We start from the raw sequence: 24,391 nt of genomic DNA, 5'->3' as shown, positions 1-24,391 counted from the left end.
AATATAACTTAAATGAAATAAACTGACTACATTCCTTTAATCTGTAGAGTATTCGGTCTGTTTAGGTCGTCTGCAAATAAGGTGCACTTCCTCCAGCATACAGTAAAATTTCGGTGATACGAATCCGGTTGATACGAATTTCGGTATGATACGAATTGGCGAAATTCCCCGGCCGGAGTGCACTGTGTACAATGTGCAAATTTTCGGATGTTCCAAGCACTCTACCACGCCGCCACGGATAATACAAATGCGCGACTTGCGACCACAACCTTAAGCACCACGCACTGCCTGGCCCTGCACATCTTTGACAGATCGCCAGCCCTGCTGTACGTATCACGAGCAGTTTGCGGCGACGCGTGGCCCGTACGTTGCGGACGTAGCGATCGCAGCAGTTGGCGACGGCGCACGCTCACGTGCTCACGGATCGCACATACTTGGCTCCGCGGTCGTTATTCAGGACGAGCAGTTGGCGGCGCAGCCCGGCCCGCACGTCGCCATCTCCTGTCGTCTTGTACGTACCGCGAGAAGTACGCCGGCATCGCGATCGTCTGTCATGCTTTCCATGCATGACAGACGAGTGTGCAGTGGCGCGCGGCGTACGAATCGCCTACGTCGCAACTGCCAGTCACGATACTGTGCACTGAGTCTGCGGTGGACGTGCACGGCCCGCGCACTGTAGGTTCGCGCTGTACGCATCGCGAGCAGTCTGCGGCGCCACGCGACCGGCACGTCTCCATTTCCCGTCATGCTGTACTTGCCGCGAGAAGTTCCGCGGAGGCAAGCGGCCTACACGTCGCCCATGTCACGATAGCCTGTGGCGCTGTACGCACCGCGAGTGGCGAGCTGGCACCGCGCGACCGTAATAAACCTTATCGGCCGTAAACAAGTCTGCGCGACTGTCTTTCCAATTCCTCTGCATACTTAATTTTGTTCGTTTTGATTAGACAAATGTTCGGATGATAAGCATTTTTTCGCGACGCCGTGATATTCGTATTGTTACGACCGTGCATCATCCGCACTTGCGCGCTCTATTGTTCGCCTGTGGGCATGGATAAGTGCTGTGGATATGTGGTGATGGTCCAATGGCTCTAAGTGAGCCTGTTTCCAGGAATCCTGTTTTGTAAGCCTGTTTTGCTTTGTGGACACCCTGCAAATGCCAAATTGACCCTGTCAAGAGAACGTCTAGAAAAACACAAAGAAATGTCCCCTGCGGGAGATAGCCGGAAGTGCTTTCGTTCAATTGTTCACCCTTCCCGTCGAGAAGCGCTATGGTCAAGTAAGGAATGCCTATTGTCCAAACGAGGCGACAGAGTGACACGTCCGCTGACGTACAGGACAAGAAACGAGCAAGGTGATTACGGCCATTAGAGGATTTCCTGGGAATGCCGGACAAGAAAGGAGCATGACGCATACGGCCATTAGATGATTTCCCGGGAATGCAGGAAAGATTTGCAATTGTCGAAAACGGGCAATGCTGGGAGCGTATGCGGCGCCCACGTGCACTTGGGTTTCTGAGAAGTAAATCCACTTGCCGGAACCAGCTGCCTATCGATTCTTGGCTGAAGAATAGAAATGTACCTCCTCGCCGTTCCCAAGCTTTTCCCGCCAACAAGTGACCAGGCTCAACGAAACAATGCCGGGCCAGTCAGTGCTTCAGACCATCAGTGCAGTGATGTGTTCGATTGGATGCCGATATCTGAGGGGCGTGCCCTGGATTTGGTTGGTCAGCATCTTCAGAGAGGGGCTGGACATAGGGGGTTTTAAGGACGCTGCAGAGCACGAAATGTCGCTCTGGGCCCTGGGTAAACGGCTCATCCAGTCGCTTCTCGCTATGAACTCTTAACGCTTGCCATATTGCTGATGTACCCTTCTTTTTCGTGTAAATAATCTTGTAAATAAGTTTTCTCAAAGTGCCATTAAACCTGCTTGTATATATTTCACCAACTTCGAAGATTCAATCCTGCTTCAACCCCGAGTCTCTGCACGCTACCAAGTGAAGGCCGGGTCGACATAGCCCCAGCGTCACGACAACTGGTGACCAGCGTTGGGATCTGAATCTACAAGCCACAACATCTGATGACTGGAGGTGGGATCTGGATCTACAAGCTACAACATCTGGTGATTGGAGGTGGATCTGAAGCTACAAGCCACAACATCTTGTGATCGGAGGTGGCATCTCAAGCAACAAGCAGGAGCAACAATCGGCCAACAAGAAAGCAGCTCGGAACATCGATCGCATGTGTGGGTGAGTGCTTGGCTTTTCTTCTGATGTGGACCAGGTTCTAGAACAGGGTTAGATTTTAGAACTGGTAAAAAGTGTTGAAACGCCTTTAGGTTTGGTAGTTTGCACTGTTGTTTTGGAAGTAGCCGACACTCGGAGCGATCATGGACCTACAAAAGCTGCAGAAACCGGACCTGTTGCTATTGTGTGAGGAATTGGGAATTGATACAAGTGGTTTGGCACGGAAACCCTTGATTTTAAAGGCAATCACTGATTTGGGAGCCGATGATGAGGAGCTCAGTGAAGCATGGAACCTCATCGAACAAAAAAAGGAGGAACAGCTCAGACAGCAGAAAGAGCGAGAAATTGAAATTGAAAGAGAAGCAGAAAGGCTGAAGCTAGAAATTGAGCTCCGGAAATTAGAACTAGAGTTGAGCAAGAGGTCGGGCGATTGTCCCCAGCTAGCGGTACCTCTTCTCAACAAGGAGACAGATTTCAAGATGTCAAAGTACATGCAGCCATATGTGATATCAGGGGATATCGGTCTGTATTTGGCTAACTTTGAGCGAACCTGCGAAAAACTGTCCTTCCAGCGAGACACGTGGTCTCAGAGATTATTGACGGTTCTGCCCTGCGAGGCAGCGGAGGTTGTCGCGCGGCTAAGCAAGGAGGACGCGGACAACTACGAGAAGGTCAAAGCTTGCCTTCTGAGAAAGTATAGGCTTAGCGCCGAGGCGTTCAGACAACGTTTTCGGAACGCTACTAAGTCCAGGGACGAGAGTTACCCTGAATTCCTGTACAATTTAAGAGTTAATTTGGGCGAATGGCTAAAGAGCACTGATTCCTACAGTGATAGGGACGCTGTAGTCGAGCGAATTCTTTTGGAGCAGTTTTATAACTGCCTCCCAGAAAAAGAAAGAAATTGGTTACAGGACCGAGGCGAAATTAAGTCGGCAACTGAAGCTGCCGAACTCATTGAGGAGTATGCTTCGCGCCGACAATTCAGCAACCCAGTAATGGATAGGCCCCGCAATCCCAAGTTGAGTGTGAATAACCGTCAGAAAAGGCACTTTGCTAGATTTGCAAACGAAGAAAGGAAGGCTTCTTCAGGCAAACGCCCTAGAAAGGATGGCAGTGAGAAAAGTGGGGAAGTGACAAATGCGCAGAACACAAAGAACAAGCTTGGGGCTAGGAAGCCGCTCACATGCTTTAGGTGTAATGAGCAGGGTCACATTGCCGTCAACTGCCGGAAAGAAAAGATTGCTTTCTCGTATGTCAGTGACTGCGATGAAAATATGCAGCTTTTAGAACCCTACCTGCATGACCTAGTAGTCAACGGGAAGCCTTGCAAGGTACTGCGCGATTCGGCCGCAACGATGGATGTTGTCCATCCGGCGTATGTGTCGCCTTCCGACTATACAGGACAGTGTGCATGGATCCGCCAGGTAGTGGAGGAACAGAGTGTGTGCTTGCCAATCGCGAACGTGGTCATCGAGGGCCCTTTCGGCGAATTAACAACCGAGGCTGCCGTTTCAGGAAAGCTTCCTAAGTGCTATCCGTATTTGTTCTCCAACAAATCGGACATGCTGCTGCGAAAGAGGGGCATCCTTTTCGGAGACAGAGTTGTGCAAGCCTTAACACGTTCAAAGGCGCGAGAACCAGCTACACTGCTCATACCAGAAAAATCCACAGCGGAGGAAACGGCAGTTAAAACAGTGGTCGATGCGGAAGATAGCGGGTCGGAAAACTTTGAGAGCGAGGCATCTCAGATAAGTCAACTTGAAAGCGAGCTTGATGAGACGCGGAATGAGGACGTTATTGAGAGTAACCTCTTGCCGCCAGTCTCTAGTAATCTCACGAGACTACTAAGTGGAACCCGAGAGGACTTAGCTATGGAACAAGCCAATGATCCCAAGAATAAGCTCGAAGTACAGTGGGAAGGACCGGCTGAAGTCGTTGCAAAGCTTTCTGACACTAACTACGCAGTGAAAATCCCCGATAGGCGTAAAGCAGTGCGCATTTATCATTGCAATCTTATGAAGCCTTATGTGCAGAGGGAAACCATGGTAAATCTAACGTTGAACCTTCCCGAGGAGATGGGGGATAACTTGATTTGCCTCAGCGGAAAAGGAAGCAACGCTCAGGAGCTTCTCAAAAAGACGGAGCAGAGAGGAGAACTAAAATCCCAGCTGTCTGATCTGGGCGAAATAATAACAGAGTTTGAGGCCTGCTTCGTGGACAGGCCAGGCAGGACTGATTTGACTGAGCACGATATTGAGCTGACTTCAGACGTGCCAGTGCGATCAAGGTGCTACCGATTCTCTCCAAGGCAAAGAGAAATTCTGGATAGGGAAGTAACTCGCATGCTGGAATTGGGAGTAATAAAACCCTCGGAAAGCGATTATGCTTCGCCTATGATCTTAGTAGAAGCTCCAGGTAAAGACCCTAGGCCTGTGGTAGACTACCGAAAGCTAAATTCTCTCACCAGGGATCAAGTGTATCCTATTCCGAATATTGAGGAGAGAGTAGAACAGGTCAGTAGAGCGGCATATGTGACTACGCTAGACCTTACTCGAGGATACTGGCAAGTACCGCTCACTGAACGCGCCAGCAGATACGCGGCTTTCGTCACTCCGACGGGCAGCTACCAGCCAACAATGATGAGTTTCGGGCTCAAAAATGCTCCATTTTGTTTTTCCCGACTCATGGATAGGGTTTTAAAGAGGTGTGAAACATTCGCGGTGCCTTATTTAGACGACATTGCGGTTTTTTCCGACTCATGGGCGAACCATATGGTACATCTAAGAGCTGTACTGAGCCTTTTGCGTCAAGCTGGACTAACTGTAAAGGCCGAGAAATGTTGCCTGGCAAGGGCGACCGTGGACTACTTGGGTCACAATGTAGGTCAAGGTTTCAGGAAACCCAGCGAGATTAAGATTTCTGCGGTAGCAGACTACCCGCGGCCGAGCACGAAGACGGAAATTCGAGCATTCCTGGGTCTGACTGGGTACTACAATCACTACATCCCTAACTATTCAGCTTTGGCTAGCCCTCTGACCGACGCTCTCCGCAAGACAGAACCGACAAATGTAGTCTGGGACGAACAAAAGGAAGCCTCCTTCGTAAACCTGAAGGCTGTGCTGATTAGCCGTCCGGTATTGCGAGCTCCAGACTATGACCGAGAATTCACGGTCCAGTGTGATGCCAGTGATCGAGGGCTAGGTGTTGTTCTCTGCCAGAGAGATGACGACGGTAATGAGCACCCCGTGCTCTACTTGAGCAGAAAACTGAGTTCTAGAGAGAGGGCTTATTGCGCGTCAGAGAAAGAGTGCGCTTGCATTGTATGGGCCATTCAAAAATTGAAGTGCTATCTTGGAGGGGCCAAATTCACCGTAGAGACGGACCATTGTCCCCTGGCTTGGCTGCAAACTGCGACATCGAAGAACAGTCGCCTTCTTAGGTGGAGCTTGATTTTACAGCAGTACAATTTTGAAATAAGATACAAAAAGGGGAAGTTAAATGGGAATGCGGACGCGCTTAGCCGCTGTTTCTAAGCAGTCCGAGGTGTTCCTCACCATGTATCCAAATTGATAATCAGGTTTTTATTTTTTTTTTCTCGTGCGCTTGTATATGTGTGACTATGTAAAGCAGCACGTTTGGTTTTCTAGGAATACGTGGGTCCTGAACGGCTTGAGAGTGGGCTTTTCTCGAACAACAATGGCAGTTTTCTTTTGACCTGGTCTCTTCAGACGGGAGCCGAGTGCTTACTTCGACATGTGGTTGAGTTTCAGATAGCTCAAGCAATTTGGCCTACAACAATCAAGACAACGCGACAAGCAACAGCGAGCTTCAAGCGTTCACGTGCAGGCCATTAAGTCGTCTCTTCATGCAGCAGCTGCGACTGCTGCCCTCCGAGACTCTTCTGGCGGGGGAGGAGGCTGTTACGACCGTGCATCATCCGCACTTGCGCGCTCTATTGTTCGCCTGACGGCATGGATAAGTGCTGTGGATATGTGGTGATGGTCCAATGGCTCTAAGTGAGCCTGTTTCCAGGAATCCTGTTTTGTAAGCCTGTTTTGCTTTGTGGACACCCTGCAAATGCCAAATTGACCCTGTCAAGAGAACGTCTAGAAAAACACAAAGAAATGTCCCCTGCGGGAGATAGCCGGAAGTGCTTTCGTTCAATTGTTCACCCTTCCCGTCGAGAAGCGCTATGGTCAAGTAAGGAATGCCTATTGTCCAAACGAGGCGACAGAGTGACACGTCCGCTGACGTACAGGACAAGAAACGAGCAAGGTGATTACGGCCATTAGAGGATTTCCTGGGAATGCCGGACAAGAAAGGAGCATGACGCATACGGCCATTAGATGATTTCCCGGGAATGCAGGAAATATTTGCAATTGTCGAAAACGGACAATGCTGGGAGCGTATGCGGCGCCCACGTGCACTTGGGTTTCTGAGAAGTAAATCCACTTGCCGGAACCAGCTGCCTATCGATTCTTGGTTGAAGAATAGAAATGTACCTCCTCGCCGTTCCCAAGCTTTTCCCGCCAACAAGTGACCAGGCTCAACGAAACAATGCCGGGCCAGTCAGTGCTTCAGACCATCAGTGCAGTGATGTGTTCGATTGGATGCCGATATCTGAGGGGCGTGCCCTGGATTTGGTTGGTCAGCATCTTCAGAGAGGGGCTGGACATAGGGGGTTTTAAGGACGCTGCAGAGCACGAAATGTCGCTCTGGGCCCTGGGTAAACGGCTCATCCAGTCGCTTCTCGCTATGAACTCTTAACGCTTGCCATATTGCTGATGTACCCTTCTTTTTCGTGTAAATAATCTTGTAAATAAGTTTTCTCAAAGTGCCATTAAACCTGCTTGTATATATTTCACCAACTTCGAAGATTCAATCCTGCTTCAACCCCGAGTCTCTGCACGCTACCAAGTGAAGGCCGGGTCGACATAGCCCCAGCGTCACGACAGTATCACTAAAAGCTGGTTCACACTGGCGAATCGCGGAGGTCGCGCGACACAAATCGTCACGGAGGGGGAGACGACTTCAAGTCGCAAAACTACTGAGCCAATCTGCAGTGCTTCTGCTTTTTTTTTTTTTTTTTTCAAGGCAGGAAAATTCAAGAGCGCAAGCGCGCGTTGCACGATCGACTTTCTGCGCCCGCAGTTGTTGGGCACACATGTTAAGGATCACTGCGACAGTGAAGCGTACTAATTCGCATTTGTACTTGTACTCTTGGTCATGTGACGCTCTGGCATGAGGCGATTTCGTGATCTGCTATTTCGCCAGATCGCAAACAAAGGCGCGCACACCACCGCCGCTTCCGTTAAACATGGGCATAACCATAAGATCTTCCTCGCTGATAGCTGCACATATGCATACCCGAAATGAGTCTGAATTGATCTACCACGAGCATGGTAGCAGAGGCGTAAAGGTGCGAAAATCGCCTCTTCGTTCAAATCTCGTTCGGATAAGGGGTTGTCGTGTTGCACGGCGGTGTGAACAAATTCGGTGTCGATTGGCGCTGGTCGCGGGTCACCCCCTCCGTGACGAATTGAGCCGCGCGACCTCCGCGAGTCGCCAGTGTGAACCAGCCTTAAGGGTCTACTGTATATAGCTCTGAGAGACAAATGCAACTTAAATGAAATAAACTGGCTACATTCCCCAAATCCCTAATGTATTCGCTCTATCTAGATGCTCTATATGCGTGCACTGAGGAAAGTAGGGAATTATACTACACTTTGTACAAATGTCTCAGAAACTGAAGTACAGTGACAAAACTGAGAAAGCAGTATGACCCCCTCAGTATGCATCAGTTTTCACTGCTGAATGTTATACATTGTCTGTTTGCCGCTGACAAAAAAAAAATTAGAACATCAAAACCAGAGCTCTTCAATACTACCTGTTGCGAAACTTCCCATAGGGCTCATGTATCAAAAAACGGCGGTTTTGATTGGTCAGAATGCGGGTGGATGGATGGATGGATGGATGGAATATAAGAGCGTCCCCTTTGAAACGGGGTGGTAGCAGTAGCTATCATGCTCATTTTTCTCCATATATCTTAATTATTGATTTAGAATGGTTAACTAAACCATCATTCTATTTATTAAATTTTGCACCTACATTACTAACATTATGTCACTTCTCTGCTTTTAAGCCACCAATCTTCCAGTCTTTCTTTGCTAGCTTCCACCGCCGGTTTATTCACCGGCCACTGGCATCTCTAAACCCCAGAGCTTCAGGAACAGTGACTGCGCCTGCATCAACTTCCGGATGGATACCATTAAATTCCAGTATAATATGGGCAATTGTTTCACTGGAGTTACCGCATACAGCACATGCGGGTGTTTACGAATGGTGGCGGCACCCGCGGCGATTAAATAAAACTGCATCTAAATTCCAAGCTTTCTGATTGTTGATAAACGCACAATCATTGTGGAAAATAAAATTAGTTGAAGATTTTCAGCGAAAAAAATTATCAGGATAGCAGCTATATAGGTAATTAAGATGGAAAAGAGAGAAAATTTTGATTTTCAAAAGGCAATGGCGGCAATTGCAAAAGGCTTGTATTGAGCGATTCCAGATGGCGCGACAATTCATAGACACCCGAAAAATGCGGACAAAATCTGGTCACTTTTTGAAGCGGTGTTTCGCAACTGGCATGGTCCATAAGTTCTGCATCAAAACAGCATACTCTCTATGCATTCCCTGGGCATCCTTGGAGCATTAAGCTCGAGAAATAATGCCGAACCACTGATATGTACCATCATGCGCAAAACGACACACATGTAACATTCTTCCGGGTCCCGAGTAACATCGGGATCAGAAAAAATGAAATAGCGGATACATTTGTTGTATTTGTTGCAGAAGTGAGAACCATGTAAATAAAGCAAGTGAACATGCCACACAGGGACTGCTTCAAGTTAGTGCACAGAAGACTGAAAGGTAGGTGGCAGGCTCCTTGGGAAGGAGAAGTTAAAACAAGCTGGCACTGCATATAGCCCATCATGGGATAATATAAATCATGTTGATGCCAGGAGCGTTCCCTTGAGGTAATTTTATACTGTTTACGCATGGGACACGCACGTTACACACAACTTCCTACTGACATAACAAGAAAGCCCGGTATGAGAAATATGCAGTGTTGACCTCGCAGTAAGAGCTCATGCTCAAAACTAAAAAATTAAGGGAAATGAATACAATGAACCCATCCCACTTTATCCAGTGTTGGTTTTAGGGCAACAGGCGCTTATCAATTTTTCACATTTTTGTTTCTCAAGAAAGCCAATGTTCTAAGCCAACCATAGTTATCAAAACTTTTAATTACTTAACAAAACAGGCCTTTTCCAGCTTGTGTCTGAAAAGATATAACAGAACTAACGGCTTAATCGCCAAACGGCCCTATGTATAAGAGCTGCGCTCTAAAACGACACACACACACACACACACACACACACACACACACACACACACACACACACACACACACACACACACACACACACACACACACACACACACACACACACACACACACACACACACACACACACACACACACACACACACACACACACACACATTGTTTGCTTTTCTGTTGAATCAAGAAAATGCAAAACATACTTGCATTGCTAAAACTTTAAACAGCACTTACCTGAGCAAACTTTTTTCTCAGAAGAGTGCTTCAAATGAATGTCATTGACAACATGCTCGTCTTTTTCTTTCAAAGGATCAACGATAGGGCTTTTTGAGTCTTGGCATTTCACATCGAATGACCCAAATTAATAATTTTTATAAGTACACCTGCGGCTCTCCCTGTATCGTGCGCCTCCTTGCACTTGCTATGTTTTATGACTCAAGTCAGCAGTGACCGCTGCACAGAATTCCTCCGGTAGCCCGTTATTAAAGCTTTCTTGTTACCTGGAAGAAAAAAGAATTAACCATTAGATGAAATTATGAGCTGAAGGATTTGGTGACAAAACAACAAATGATGCCTCTCGCTTATTTAACCTGTACGCACATAGCCAGGACTTTTTTTTTTTTTTTCTTCAGGAGCGGCACGAAAGGGAGGGGCGGGCAGGTGAGTTGTAATGTGGGAGATAGATTGTTAGATTCCTAATAAAAACACTGCCAAGACAGCCCTTGGAGGATACGTGCCAGGCATAGCATTGTTACCAAGTGCTGTCTTTTTTTTTTTTTTTTAATTTGTGTCCGACTTGCTGCGAGATTCATTGAATCATTGCAGCTGTGAAGGCATTGTGGTCATCAGTCATGAATTTTCGCGCCGTTCATAGTGCCACGCGCGCGTGTATAGAATCTATCATGGGCGCTGCTGAGAGGTGGCAGCAGTCTTGATAGAGCGAAAGCCGCACTTGTTTAGTAAAACGCGAACTCGTGTGGAAGAGCCGCGCACGGAGTTCATGCGCACAAGGAGTGATCTTTGTGAGGAATGATTCCTGCAAGGATCCTAATCCTAAGGTGGTTCCACCATCCGCGGTGCAAAATGTTGCACTGCCTGCGAACGCTGACCTCATGGTCATTCTGGTCTGCTCGGCGGGACGACCGGTCGCCCCGGCGGGTCAGCTGGCGCAACCCGTGACACGCTGCAGAGTGCCTGCGCAGCCACGCGCCAGATGGCGGCAGCTGACAACTTTCTCGTAGGCCGTTGCCCGTTTCGGCAGCTTTTTTTTTTTTTTTTGGGGGGGGGGGGAGAGAAGGAGGGGGGGGGGGGGTTAAAGTAGGTCGTCGGAGTGCGCGCGCGGCGCCGGGCGCTGGGAGCCAGTGTGGCGATGTCGTCGTCGAAGTCGGCGCTGTTGCTGGGCCTGTTCGGGGCGGCCGGCACGCTCTGGTCGCTTGGCACTGCGGCACTCCTGCTGGCCGTAGCCTACCTGGCCACTGGCGGGTGGCGCACGCTGCGCCTGCTCGCGCGCACCGCTCCCCGGGATGTGCTCGCTGCTGTGGGCTACATGCGCCTCAACTGGTACATGCACCGGCGTGTGGCCGAGGACACTACCGTGGCGCGTGTGTTTGCGTCGCTGGCGCGCCGGCAGCCTGAGAAGCCCTGCCTGGTGACGACGACGGCGCAGCGCGCTTGGACGTTCGCGCAAGCTCACGACTACTCGGAGCGCGTGGCGTCCGCGTTCGCGACGCTCGGACTGCGGCCGGGCGACGAGGTGGCCCTGCTGACTGAGTCACGGCCCGAGGCTGTCATGCTGTGGCTGGGCCTCTCCAAGCTGGGCGTAGTGTCCGCGCTCATCAACTACAACCTCAAACAGGCTTCGCTGGCGCATTGCATATCGTGCGTCCGCAGTCGCGCAGTGGTGTTCACTCACGCGCTACTGGAGTCGCTGCGCGACGCGCGGCCCTTGGTTGTCGAGAAGCTGGGCACTGAGCCGCTCTACGTCTGCCTCGACGCCGACGTCCAAGACCTGGGCGCGCCGGTGACCTGGCTGGAGCCCCTGCTGGGGCAGAAGCCCCGCGTGCCGCACTACGTTGGCGGCATGGACGACAGGCTGCTCTACATCTACACGTCCGGCACCACAGGCCTGCCTAAGGCCGCCATCATCAAGCAGCGACGCTTCTTCAGCATGGCGAGCGCCGTGCGCCACATGATGCCCATGCGCGACGACGACGTGCTCTACGTGTGTCTGCCTGTGTACCACGTGGCCGCGGGCGTGCTGGCGCTCTCGCAGACGTTGCTGTTCGGCAACACGTCCGTGCTGCGGCCACGATTCTCGGCGTCCGCCTTCTGGGAAGACTGTGCGCACCACGGCTGCACTGTGGCTCAGTACATCGGCGAGACGTGCCGCTACTTGCTCGCGCAGCCGCCGGGCGCCCGAGACCGCGCGCACCGCGTACGCCTCATGTTCGGCAACGGGTTGCGACCGCAGTTGTGGCGACGCTTCGCCGAGCGCTTCGGGCTGGCCGACCTGCGCGAGGTGTACGGCGCAACCGAAGGCAACGCCAACCTTGTCAACACGGACAACCGACCGGGCGCCGTGGGCTTCTTCCCTGTGCTGTTCATGCTGTGGCCGGCGCTGGGCGAGCGCCTGCTGCCCATCAAGCTGGTGCGCGTCGACCAGGGCACGGGGCTGCCCCTGCGCGACAAGCAAGGCATTTGCCTCGCATGTGCACCCGGCCAGGTGGGCGAGCTGGTTGGCAAGGTTGAACGCTCGCACATGCACCAGTTCGACGGCTATGTCAACAAGGAGGCTACGCAGAAGAAGCTCTACCGCGATGTGTTCCGCAAGGGCGACGTGGCGTTCGCCTCTGGCGACTTGCTGGTCACCGACGATCTGGGCTACGTCTACTTTCGCGACCGCACGGGTGACACGTTCCGCTGGAAGGGCGAGAACGTCTCCACGGCTGAGGTGGAAGGCGTTGCGGCGCAGGCACTGGGGCTCAGCGACTGTGTCGCCTACGGGGTCTCACTGCCGGGTGCCGAGGGCCGTGCCGGAATGCTGGCTGTCCAGGACCCCGCGCGCACCACCGACCTGGATGCACTGCTGGCCGCGCTGCGCAGCCAGCTGCCTGCATACGCCGTGCCGCTCTTCGTGCGCCTCGTGCGTGCCGTCGACACGACATCCACGTACAAGCTCAAGAAGGGCGACCTGCAGCGCCAGGAGTACCACCTCGACCAGCTGGGCGGCGACCCATGCTTCTTCCTAGACGCCAGCCGCTACGTGCCGCTCGACCGGTGCCTGTACGAGCGTCTGTGCGCTGGCGCCGTGCGCCTCTAGCGCGCCGTGAACGCACTCGAGGACGAAAGAGCGCGTCAGAACGCTTGTCCGCCTCAGTTGGTTTGCGAGACGATGGAACTTTTCTTGATGAACGCGTGCTGAAGTATAAAGGTGGCGTGTGTACGTCTGCTCTTGTGAATATGGTGTGTATGTGTGTGTGTAGGTTGTGGGCCATGTTTCCAGTTGCACAACCGATTCGGTTGTATGCAAATTGGTGGTTTTCTTAGCCTCTGCTCAATGAAATCCGGCCCTGCATGCTTGTATTAACAGTAGCAGGTCGGCATGCAAAATCAAGGAAGAGTGGTAAACACCTGTAAAAAAAGACCAGAAAAATGTTCTGTGAGGTAGGCATTCGTTTCTTGTTGGACTAATGTTTAATCTGAGGAAACATTGGTGCATGTTGTGGATCTGGTCTTGATCCGTTGTGTGGAAGCATCTATTATTATCAAAGGAACAATTGGCTCCCTCCTTGCAGTCGTAAACGAAGGAGTGGCCTTGTTTTTATGGCGTACTGCCCACATACTTTTCCTCTTAGCTTATGTTCTTGACAGGGTGGCCTGTTTGAGCACTGAGACTCCAGTAACACACTTGCATCGTTGTAGGCTGTGGTGCCTGCTTATGGTCCAAACAGACTCCACTGTGAAAGATACAAGAACAGAACTTCTATTTTGTGATGTACCCTTGTCTTATTGCACTTCATTCTTTCATGGAAACATTTTATTGGGCGGTAGGCCCCTGTCGTGGTGACACAGAGTTGGTTCATTGCGAAGGTGTAGCAGCACGGCACCCAATAACAGAGGGCTGTGTTGCGTCTTCGCTTCGTTCTTTATCCATGTGTGGTTGTGGCTGTTCCGACTACAACTTAGCATGTCTTCATTACCACCATCACCTTCGGTTACCATGCGTCTGGCCAGTGCATGGAATGCTTGTAGGGTGATAGGCGCATGGCTGGCTGTGCGCCCAGGTCACCTTGTGCCAAACGAGGAGTGCCAGGTGGTCAACGTTGTTTACTGCAGAGTGAAGGTCCTCGTTCTGTTTGGAGAATTGTTTTTCTTGTTTCTGTATCGGCGACAAATACGAGCAGCTTTCATTAGTGCTCATGTACGGATTCATGCCACTGTCTTCTTTCCAACACACTGGAGATTTATAGTATAGCATGATGCGCTTCCACATGCCGCCAGTATGATGCTGATCGGTCTCAATATGGAAGGTGTGTCCGCAGAATGGAGAAATGGTAGGAGCATCTCCCTTGACAGAGAAAAGTGGCAAGGATCACCATACTCAGCATTTATTTTCCTTTTAACTTCCCATACCAACCTTTCAAACTTTACTATATCAGCTCCAAATTTATTGTCTTTGACTGTTTTATTCCGCAACTTGTATCCTTATGTCACCCCCCCACTAGCCTTCCATTTGATTTTTGCTACTACATATTCATTAACATTGCTTTTGCTGTAGGGCCTCAGGCAGAGTGACTGTGCCTTATTCACATCTGGTGAATGCTGCCACATATTAAAATATGCTCCATTGCTTTTACATATTTCCCTTGCATTGCACATGTGTTATTTTCTTAAATTTTTTTATGTAGCCCTGCATTCTTAGGCATCCTAATCTCACTTTAAAGAGGGCTCTGGCTCTTGAGTTATAGTAGATCAATTCTTTTCCAGTTTGCCTTTTCCATGCAGGACCTGGGCCTGCCCTTTTTCTGTTGAATTGATTTCTTACTTTCTGTTTTTTAATTATCTTAGGCTGCTTATTTGTCTATCCTGGTTTGCTACATACCTACTCGATAAGTGTCTCTCTAGTCATTTGCCACCACTTTAATCCTTTTAACATTTTAATCCTTTAGCTGTCCACTCATCGTCCATATTTCTCGAGTGTTCTTCTTAGAAAATTTTCCTCTCAGCTTGCCGTGCTTCGAACAATACCTAGCCTATGCCTCCCTGCATTTCCTCGCTTTTTGTTTTGACATGGGCACCTGGGGCTAACGTGCGAAAAAACTTTGCAACGCGACAGCAATAAATGTGCAGTTTGCCAGAAGAGGAAGGTGCTTCTGGTTGACGGTAATTGGCAGGTGGCATCGCCATATACTAAATGGTCATCATGTCTTGTGACCACAGGACATGGTGAATTGGCTAGAGCTGCAAACTTTGGTAGGAGTGCAAGATGGGAATTGAACTCTTGCATGGAGAGTCAGACGCGCTACTCCTAGGCCGAACGTCCTTGCTGCTTGGTAAAAGTGTGGCTTTACATTAGGTAGACTTTCACATAATTGGATAACTTTTAGCTATGCTAATGAGCATGTGTCAGATAAAGCTCACAAGGGATTGGTCTTTAAGCAAATAACAAAGTGTACGTATGAGCACAAGGGACGCTTTCATATCTTACTCTTAGAGGCCGAGTGCGTCCTTCGGTTTTTTTCTAGCCCCAACTGAACTTCATTGTGCTCAAAATGACATTCTAAAAAGCAAGCCCTGGCACCATTGTTCCTTTTTATATAGCTGCGTGCTTTGTACTTGTACCCCTTTACTCTTGATTCACTATCGCGTCATCTGTTAGCTTTTTCGCTCTAGTAGTCTCAGTGATTTTTCAGTTACGACTTGGGTTGGTTTGCCCGTACAATGCGATATTTGTATTCTGCCGGCATAGGTCGGCGCACTCACTCATGAGTGCACTCCTATCGCCTCACTCACACTCACGCAGTGGTTGGGAGTGGGAGGTTGAGTGCGAGTGAGTGGCCGTGAATGGGAGCGGTCATGAGTGTGAGTGAGTAGCCGCGAATGGGAGCAGCCATGAGTGTGAGTGGATGTTAGTGTGGACGGGCATGAGTGTGAATGTGAGTGAGTGAGTGGCCGTGAATGGGAGCGGGCATGAGTGTGAGTGAGTGGCCGTGAACAGGAGTGGTCATGAGTGTGAGTGAGTGGCGGTGAATGGCAGCGGGCATGAGTGTGAGTGCGAGTGAGTGGGGTTGAGTGTCACTGGTCGTGAGTGTGAGTGAGGCCCTCCTCATGGTGCCGACCTATGTCTGCCGGTGCGATCAGGACGATGTGTATATGCGCAAGAAATTCACGGTAGCGGATCGCACTGGTGTCAGTCAAATTGTCAGCCGCAAGAGCAGGAAGTTCACGGCTGGATAATTGGTACTGCGTTAAGAACGACTACAAAAGGAAGCCACGTGTGTCCCCTATGTGCCTTCATTTTGTCTTTTTGCGTTGTTGTTTTTTTCCTAAAGCAGCGTGGGGGAAGCTAAAGTTATTATGAAACGCTGTTGACTAGAAAAGCACACATGAACAATCTGTATTCCATTAGTCTTATCGTTCATGCACGATTTTTTAACTCCCTAACACCGAAGATATCGGCAATCATATATGATGCTCCTCCTAACTCCGTCATGCAAGGAAAATGACAGTAGGTCTTCACTTGGGAGCGCCCCATGACAGAAGTTGACGTCTTGCAATCATTATCAAACATTTATTATGGGGTCCACGCAGTGTTGACTCGCAGTTCTATGGATTTGTTGTTTTAGAATATCGTTTCAGGGCCCCATTAATACTAAAGGCTTGCCGCATTGAGTCGCCTTGTCTTTTAGAGTACTGTGTCTTGGAGATCCAAAATTATAGTTTGGGCATTTATTTATGTAGTAATCATAACCCAAGAAGCTCTACCACTTTTATATTCTGCAATATAAGAGAATATTACAATGTGAAGTACTGGAAGCTGATAATATTCGACGCTTTGTTGGGTCACTGGCCAGTTTGAAAAAGTAGGGTTGCCGGGAGAGCAGAGAAGTTGTGCGTCCTTGTCGATTCGGTGCCTTCATTGTCTTTCGTTAGAGGGTGGCAAGAGTGAATACGTGCTTCCGTTGTAGAGCGAACATGGCATGTTTTCGCAGTTCTGCACGGGTTGTGCGTTTTCAGAGTCGAGCTCGGCGCTTGGGTTATGCAAAGCTTTGTTGTTGTCTGCTATGTCATGTGTCTTGCACAAAACGCCATTAGGTTTGTACACTCTATGCTTTAAATTTGAAGTACCGCTCTGGAGTTATTTTTCGGCTCAAAAGAGACCGCCCCAGGGTCTTTTTAATTGATGCGAATGTCACCCACCACATCCTGGTATACTTTCGTGGTGCGGCGACTATTGGCAAGCATCGCTCTTGAAGCGCTGGGAAAGCGAGCAGCCGCTCGACATTGACCACTATTTTCGCTAACATGGGCCGAGAAATCATTGCCACGCCCGAGCGTTGGAATCGCCTGAACTCGTCTTTTGGCGCTATTATTTGTGGACATCCGAGAGCACGTTCCATTTTCAGTGCTGGTTAATCATACCTGTTAGCAGACGCCTATGTGCTATCAGCCGGCGGTGGCGAGAAGTTCTCAGTGCCACAAGTGGCGTGACCGAATTTCGACCGGGCAGCTGGGGCCACGAGCTTCGCAACCGCAGTTCGGTCAGAGCTCTCCTTGGCAGGGCGCTTGCCGCGTGAGCTACATGTCAGGGCCGCACTTGTGTTTTGACGGGTTGCGCCTCGGGCACAAAATTAGTTGTCAGTTTCTTTTTAAATGCGCACCTGCGACGGCGAAACACTTTGCGCCTAGCTTAGAGCGTATTGCATTCTGTCCCACTTGTCATTCGACACCTCCTACGCGTCGTCAGTGGAGGGGCACAGCAGTGAAGCGTAAATATGCGTGGAAGGTATTCTGCAATTTTAAGCCTTGGCGTCAAAATGGAAATTTTGTCGCTGGTGTGAGTAGATACTATTTCTGTCACACCAGTGCATCATTGCAGTGCGCACATAAGGTGAGCTGAGGCATTAGCGAGGTGTTTTTCGCATTGACTCACTTCTCTAGGGAGAAAATTTAACGTCATTCCCATCGAATGGCATTCTTTCAAAATGACATTTGTTTTCTGCCACTCGAGAAAACATGACATTCGATGAAAATGACATTAGGTATCGAATGAGTTTGAGGAACTCATTCGAATGCGATCAAAGGGGGCACGGTAACATGGTAAAAAAAAAAAAAAAAACATGGTAAAAATGTAGAAAAATACAAACATTTGTGGCGAACGCCCAAGTGTGGTACAGCTTCACAAAGGCCAACTCGAACGCCCCAAGCTGGGGTGGCTGAGAAAAAAAAAAAAATGCTGCGGGGAATCGAGCGGCCGAGAAGGATGGAACGAGTGTAGGAGAAGAATAGGAATGAATGAAGCTGGAGTCGAAGAAGAGAAAAAAGCCTTAAAAAAAGGCGACAAGCCTGAAAACTCGAGAACGCGATTACCGCAGGCACATATATTATGCAGACGGATTTTGAAGAGCTTTAGCTGTTTTCTGGTGAGACGGTTGCCACTTTTCTCGACGATAAAGGAAAGGATGGCAGATGGCACGTGGTCGCTGATATGAGAATGAGAATAGCGATGAGAATGGAAACTCCCCTTACAGCACTGCACAAGCGATCTACAGTTTCTAATACACGTGCATGTCTTCCTCTCTGTCACATGTCAGAATTGCAGCAGGCTTAATTTTCTTTTTCGTTGAAAGAACGTCCTGCCTCATCCCGACTTCAAGCTAGTTTTCTTTCGTTTTTTTTTTTTTTTTTTAACGATCCGTAATGCCTCTGTAACGGTACTTTCAAGTCCTCTGCCACAAAATTAAGTTTTGACAGGGGAAGGTAACAGGTGGCAGCCAGCCGGTCGACAAAACTTGTTTGGAGCAGGATGGCATGTAATGAATGCGAGATCTGTTCAGAGTGTCCACGAATAAGTAAAAAAAAAAAAAAAAACATTGGTTTCTTTTACTTATTTTTTACTATAGTCTTGATGGAGCAGTATCGCATGAGAAACAGCTTATCATTCGAGGTTCAACAGCTCAGTAGACATCGGAATGTTATTAAGACAACTAAATGAATAAAGCGTATGGAATGACAGACAGGGGCTTTATGAATCGCATCTACAGAGGAGGGCGAAGCGCACAGCGAAGGATGGCGAGAAAAAAAACGTCAGGCTGGGGGACGGGCAAAGGAAGCCGCCCAAGAGAAGGAAAGTAGCGGTATAAGCGTGGAAGGAAAGGGTGTGGAAAGAAAAAGGAACGAGCTGAGAGGGGGGAAAAATAATGAAAGCAAGCAAGCAAAAAAAAAAAAAAGCTGGCAAGGTGAATTCGCGAAACTAATGCGCTATTAAAACGCTCTATTCATGTTGACTACTCTCTGCATTGTACTGGTGCTTATGCACGCTATCGTAGACAGGGAAATATAGACCACAGGACAGCTTAAATAAAAATTATGCAATGAACAACTGCATCCACGAGCGCGGCCCAGTGGACGGCGGTCCCAGTAGCGCTGATGCATGAGTTGCCCAATTTCTTTCAATATTTTTTTTTTTTCGGGTTGAGAAAGGATGCTAATGCAGGTGAAGGTATAGTGTGTCCTCTTTCAGGAAAAATGCTTCGCGGTAAATCTGGGCGCGGCAATGCCCGGGCATGATTTCACTGCTCGTTGGAAGGCAGCAATCCAAACTTTGCGTCGCTTCGCTTCGTAAAGCCTATTCGGTGACGTGAAAAATATTTTATCAGGCCAGTGAAAATGTGTGCAACAGCAGCAATCCAAGGACTGCAATCTAGCAATTCATTTGTGACCATAGAATGCCGCGAGTCGAAAGAACGAACGGCGAATGCGCCCCACGCACAGCAGATCTGCCGAGTCTCCGCTGCACGGCCGGGCGCACGTCTCCCTACCAAACTGTTCTTCCCGCCGCGAGGGGCGCGCGCGTCGCACCGCGAGTTACTATTCCTGCACGGTGCCTATAAAAGCGCCGTCGGTCAATACACTAGACATTGGCTCTTTTGCGTGTTGCTCTTGGATTAGTGTGCAAAGTGTACGTTGTTGTAACACTCGTGCTCTTTTCACACCCGAGCGCCGACGCGTGCACCTCCTTTCGTAAACTAACGCCACCGACGCAGCCGCTAACTTCGTGATAGATAGTCGTAATCAACAGGTTGGTTACGAGGCGTGCAAGATGTGAATGTAAAGGCTGCTTTCGTTCACAGCGCAGTCATTTTTCAACATATGCGCATCCATCGCAATTGCCATCATTTGCAAATGAATTACTTTTGGTCGTGTAGCAGCGCGTCAAAAAAATGACATTAAACCGAACAAATCTCATTCCATGAGAATAGCATTAATTTTCCCGTGTGGCAGGGGTATCAGACTGAAATCGATCGAGAGCCGCCGCGGGGACAAAAAGAAAAAAAAAATCTGTGTACCGGGAGAGTCAACGGAATCAGGAAATCGTTGTGACGGGAAGAGCCTTAAAGAAACGCTGACGAGAAAATGAAGTTTGCTTTTATCGGTAGAATAACAGCTCCTAATCATAACTGTTACTCAAAACAAAGTGCTCATTATTAATAAGGTGGTAAAGAGCGAGAACCGTGCTCACAAGTACAAGGGTCATCCACTTCTAGCTATAATACGGTCACTGCTTTCAAGCAACGTTGCGTCAGACTCGATGCAAAACGATGCAAGCACAGCGGGACATGGCCGGCCACTTTATTGCGCGGCCGGGTTGGACGCAGCGACGCTTTGAAAGCAGTGCCCTTGTTATAGCTGGAAGTGGACGAGGCTGTACAAGCGCCATGATATCAGAGCCTGACAAACGTTCGTTACGTTTCTTAAGTTTTGTTTCCAAACTGCTTTTTTATCACGCAGAGACGACGGCAAAGAAAGCCTGCGCCACCGGCAGCCAGTTTCAGTTTTGGCTCTTCGCTATCACAGCTATGCGCTTTGCTTGTGCTCGTGGTTTCGTTTTTGAAGCAACTGACGCGGAGTGACAAGCGGTCGAAATTACTCCAACAACTACGGCACGTTTTTCTTCTTTCCCTCCCACCTTCCTCCCTTCCCTTGCGGCGCGGGTCAGGTTTTCGCGGAGGAGTGTGGCAGATACTGCGCCGTTTCTTTCCTGTAAACCAATTTGAAACGCCGCTGATTCCTGCTTTACTGCGCCTGCTTCGGTATGCTATGTGATGCGACTTTCGAGGAAGCGCCAAATGTAAGGCGCCGCAAAGACGCAATCATCGGTCATGACTGGAATTGACGTCATGGTGACGTCAGTTCCAGGACACGACTGGATGTGACGTTATGTCCGGTCATGAGGGATTACGTCACCAGGTGATGATGTCACAGTCGGTCATGAGTGCTGACGTCGCTGTCACTATCATCGTCACTAAATACCACTATCATAATCGGTCATTAACTACCACTATCAAATCAATTACTATCTCCCATTAACTAAAATAAATTCTTCACTGACAGCTTTAAAGGTAAACAGAACCCCGTGGAATCTCGTGGAATCCCGCGAAATCTCGCGAAAGTGTGATACTTCTCGCAGTCTCACGCGTGCGCGGACGGGCAAACACTCACGAGTCTATAGAGGTTTTCGCCTTGAAATTCAGCCCCAAGCAGGATTTGAACCCGGCCCTTCGGTTCTCTGAGTGCCGCAACCATAGCGCCACGTCGACTTTATTTTACAGAAGAAAACAAAAAAACACAGGCTGGCAAAATTATAAAAAGTGAGCCGATTTACGGACAGCACATCTTGTCATAAAAGGTTAGTTCAATTCGGGTACACAAGACTGCATTTCAAAGCATAAATTATCTGCAAGGCTGTTTCTTGGGATATTTGGTGAAGTTTACTCATTTTGGCAAAGCCTGAAGCGCAAAAAAAAAAAGATAAGGACGCTTCGCCAAAATAAATTATCTATCAGGCAGAACCCCCAAAATCCTTTCTGAAGGCTCTGGCATGAAGATCAATACGACGAACAGCCATGCGACGTTTGCGCAAAATTCGTTTTAACACATCCCAAAAAGAAACCAGATTTCCAAAAATCTATAAACATGTGTTGAAAAAAAAAAACTTTTTTTTCTTTTCCAGCTATCCAAGTTTTCACGGGCATGCATGACCCTTGCATGATATCTGTGAGCTGCTTTCTGGTGACACTTTTTAAATGTTCTATTCGGAGATGCTGGCAGATGGTACATACAAAAAGAACCCTCCATAGCTCATACATTAACAGTTAAAGGCCCACTGTCCACCCTCCGGTCGAAAATATTTTCTTCCCCGGTGACTGTGAGACTTCGGCCCCAGAACGCAAGGCCGCGAAATGTTTTTGAAAAGAGTAACTAATAACGCAGTTACAGCCACCGCAATCACCCGATTCTGTCATGCTTCTCTCCTTCCGTTCCCTCGCAAAGGTTTTTCACTCTCCTGCCCGAGGTCGTCTAGCCTCCGCAAGACAAATTCCCCTTCCTCCTCCGCGTTTGGCGGGAGGTGGGGCGTGGCACTCCGCGGGCGCGGGCAAAAAAGAAAAAAAAAAAAAAAAAAAGACAGCCGAGGCAGCGCGCGCCGCTGGATTCAGTCTGGCCGTGGCGAGGGAAAAGCGCGCAGCGAGCGGTAGACACCCATCCTTTTCCCGTCAGTCAGCGAGACGGACCAATTGACGTCGTTCGCGGTACGTACGTCATTACTGTGGCCCGTCGGGCCAGCGCAGGAAACGGGGAGGCTGGCTTCCCAAAGGAGAGCATGAGAGAGCTTTGAATTGTATTTTCGATGCTTTGCGGCGCGCGTGTCACTGTAGCATTTTGCACAGACTATCTCCGGTACCTGATCGAAACACTGGGCTCCTTTGCTTAAAAGGGCCTTCCCTGGACAGTGGCCCTTTAACAACTTGTGAAAAATAAGTGCGACAAAGTCCGTTTCCCTCTCAATAACTGTAAGCCAAGATGATCACTTCAAGTACCCTGTGTGTCTGGCGCATCAGTGTGTGGCAAAGCGAGTAGTTGAGCTGACTTTCGAGTAAGCTACGTAAACACGCAAACAAGAGCGCAGTTTGTTCATATTAGGAAATACAACAACAGCCAAGGAAACGGTTCTCCTGCGTTCTCCATTATTTTTGTCCTAACGGTGGCTCCGTCATATCAGCTGCCGTCTTGCTGGTAGAGCCGCCTCAGCCTCTGCAGGGCAGGCCGGCGTTCGCCGCGGGAACTTCGTTCTTGAGCTCGACATCTGGTGAAAACGAAGCAACGGTAGCTTTAATTTCGGCTGCTGCTAGCTCGCACCCTCCGATTGCATAAGATATATCACGCCGACGGGACGAACATTAACCTTTCCAAACAGAACGGATGCCAGCTGCCAACGCAATTAGTGCATACCTCTGTCGCGCTCATGCGGTCGTTCAGTTCCTAGGATGCTTCCCGTCGCCATTAGGTCTGACTTTCTGTCCCGGGCTATCCCACAATAACTATTAGTCGAAACTTCCCCGTGGTCACAGGCGTTATAGCTTTTTGTTACTTTCTTTTTTTAATAACTATGAGGTGTGTTAAGCAAGGCGGGAATCTCATACGTTACGGAGCTTGCTAATTAGACGATTAATTAACCGAAATTAACTAACCCGCTTTTTTAATTTTGATTTTAAAGGGCAATGTTTTATTGCCAAGTTCAAGACGTCGACATTAAAGGTGAGCTGTTTTTATTTTAATTTTTTATCGGCAGCTTGGTTCGAAGTATCGAATGTCAAAAATGCGCACTTGAAAGCTCGTTGAGTTGGCTGTTCCGCATCGCAAAATTATATATCGTTATGTGTGCTAGTCACCGGTATCATGTTAACATCTTCAACTTTGTCAAATGCATGTACTGCGTCTGTATTTGATGTATAAGAAATACGATAAACGCCAATATAGAAGTGTGCAATGCCGAGAGGCCTGCTGAAAGAGCTTTCGTTTTTTTTTTTTTATGTTTGACGTTTCGAATTGCCGATTAAGAAAATTTTAAAGCAGGGCTTACATTTGATGTTGACGACCTTGAACTTCGCAATATAATATTTCCCCTTAAAACCAAAAGTAAAACATGTTTCTAAATTTATTATTTACTTACAGGTACTGCTTGTAGCTTTGGTGGCTGTAGCAGGATTGGGGAACAATAGTTAGTAGAAATGCATGTTCGCAACGGTAAAAAAAAAAAAAAAACTGCATTCTAACCGCATACTAACTGCATACATAAACGGGCGGCATGGAGTGTGACGCTAAAGAAATCCATGCTCATGCGAGAAAAAAAATAAACCAAGAACTTTGCCAAAACGAAAAAGATGGATTGAGCTATGCACGGTAATCATAAGCACTTCAAGGTTCTCTCTGAGCAATATAAAGATGAAAGGATCAGTGAAGAATGTCGTGATTGGGAATTTGCCAACTGCTCAAGGGGAAAGCTGTCGCGTGCAGGCTCGAACGAAACAACAGACATCAAACAAAAAACTAAGCTCTGTTTATAGTAATACGGAATGATAACGCGCACTCAACACTGCAGGCTAAAGGAAAGAGTTCACCAGTTGAAACGGGGTAGCCTTGCAGACTAGGTTGGATGAACAGGGATGCGTTGAAGACGGCGGGGA

At 48.8% G+C, this 24,391-nt stretch overlaps 1 protein-coding gene, 1 long non-coding RNA gene and 1 pseudogene across 6 annotated transcripts in view; 2 read left to right on the top strand and 1 right to left on the bottom strand.

The window, feature by feature from the left end:
• Nucleotides 1-24,391, top strand: part of LOC146206682 (M-phase inducer phosphatase 3-like) — a 215,797-nt gene that overhangs the window by 64,292 nt on the left and 127,114 nt on the right. The gene's annotated exons all lie outside the window — the stretch shown is intronic.
• LOC146206683 (uncharacterized) overlaps nt 1-24,391 on the bottom strand; it is a 41,115-nt gene that overhangs the window by 10,551 nt on the left and 6,173 nt on the right. Inside the window, exon 2 of the long non-coding RNA XR_014703274.1 lies at nt 9,882-10,147. This is a non-coding gene — a long non-coding RNA (uncharacterized LOC146206683). The remainder of the gene's footprint in view (nt 1-9,881; nt 10,148-24,391) is intronic.
• LOC146206684 (long-chain fatty acid transport protein 1 pseudogene) lies at nt 10,981-14,996 on the top strand (annotated as a pseudogene).

The sequence above is a fragment of the Amblyomma maculatum genome, chromosome 1 (genome assembly GCF_055883805.1).
Source record: "Amblyomma maculatum isolate TAMU_Amacu chromosome 1, ASM5588380v1, whole genome shotgun sequence".
Lineage (NCBI taxonomy): Eukaryota > Metazoa > Arthropoda > Arachnida > Ixodida > Ixodidae > Amblyomma > Amblyomma maculatum.
This window is presented reverse-complemented; position numbering and strand designations above follow the sequence as displayed.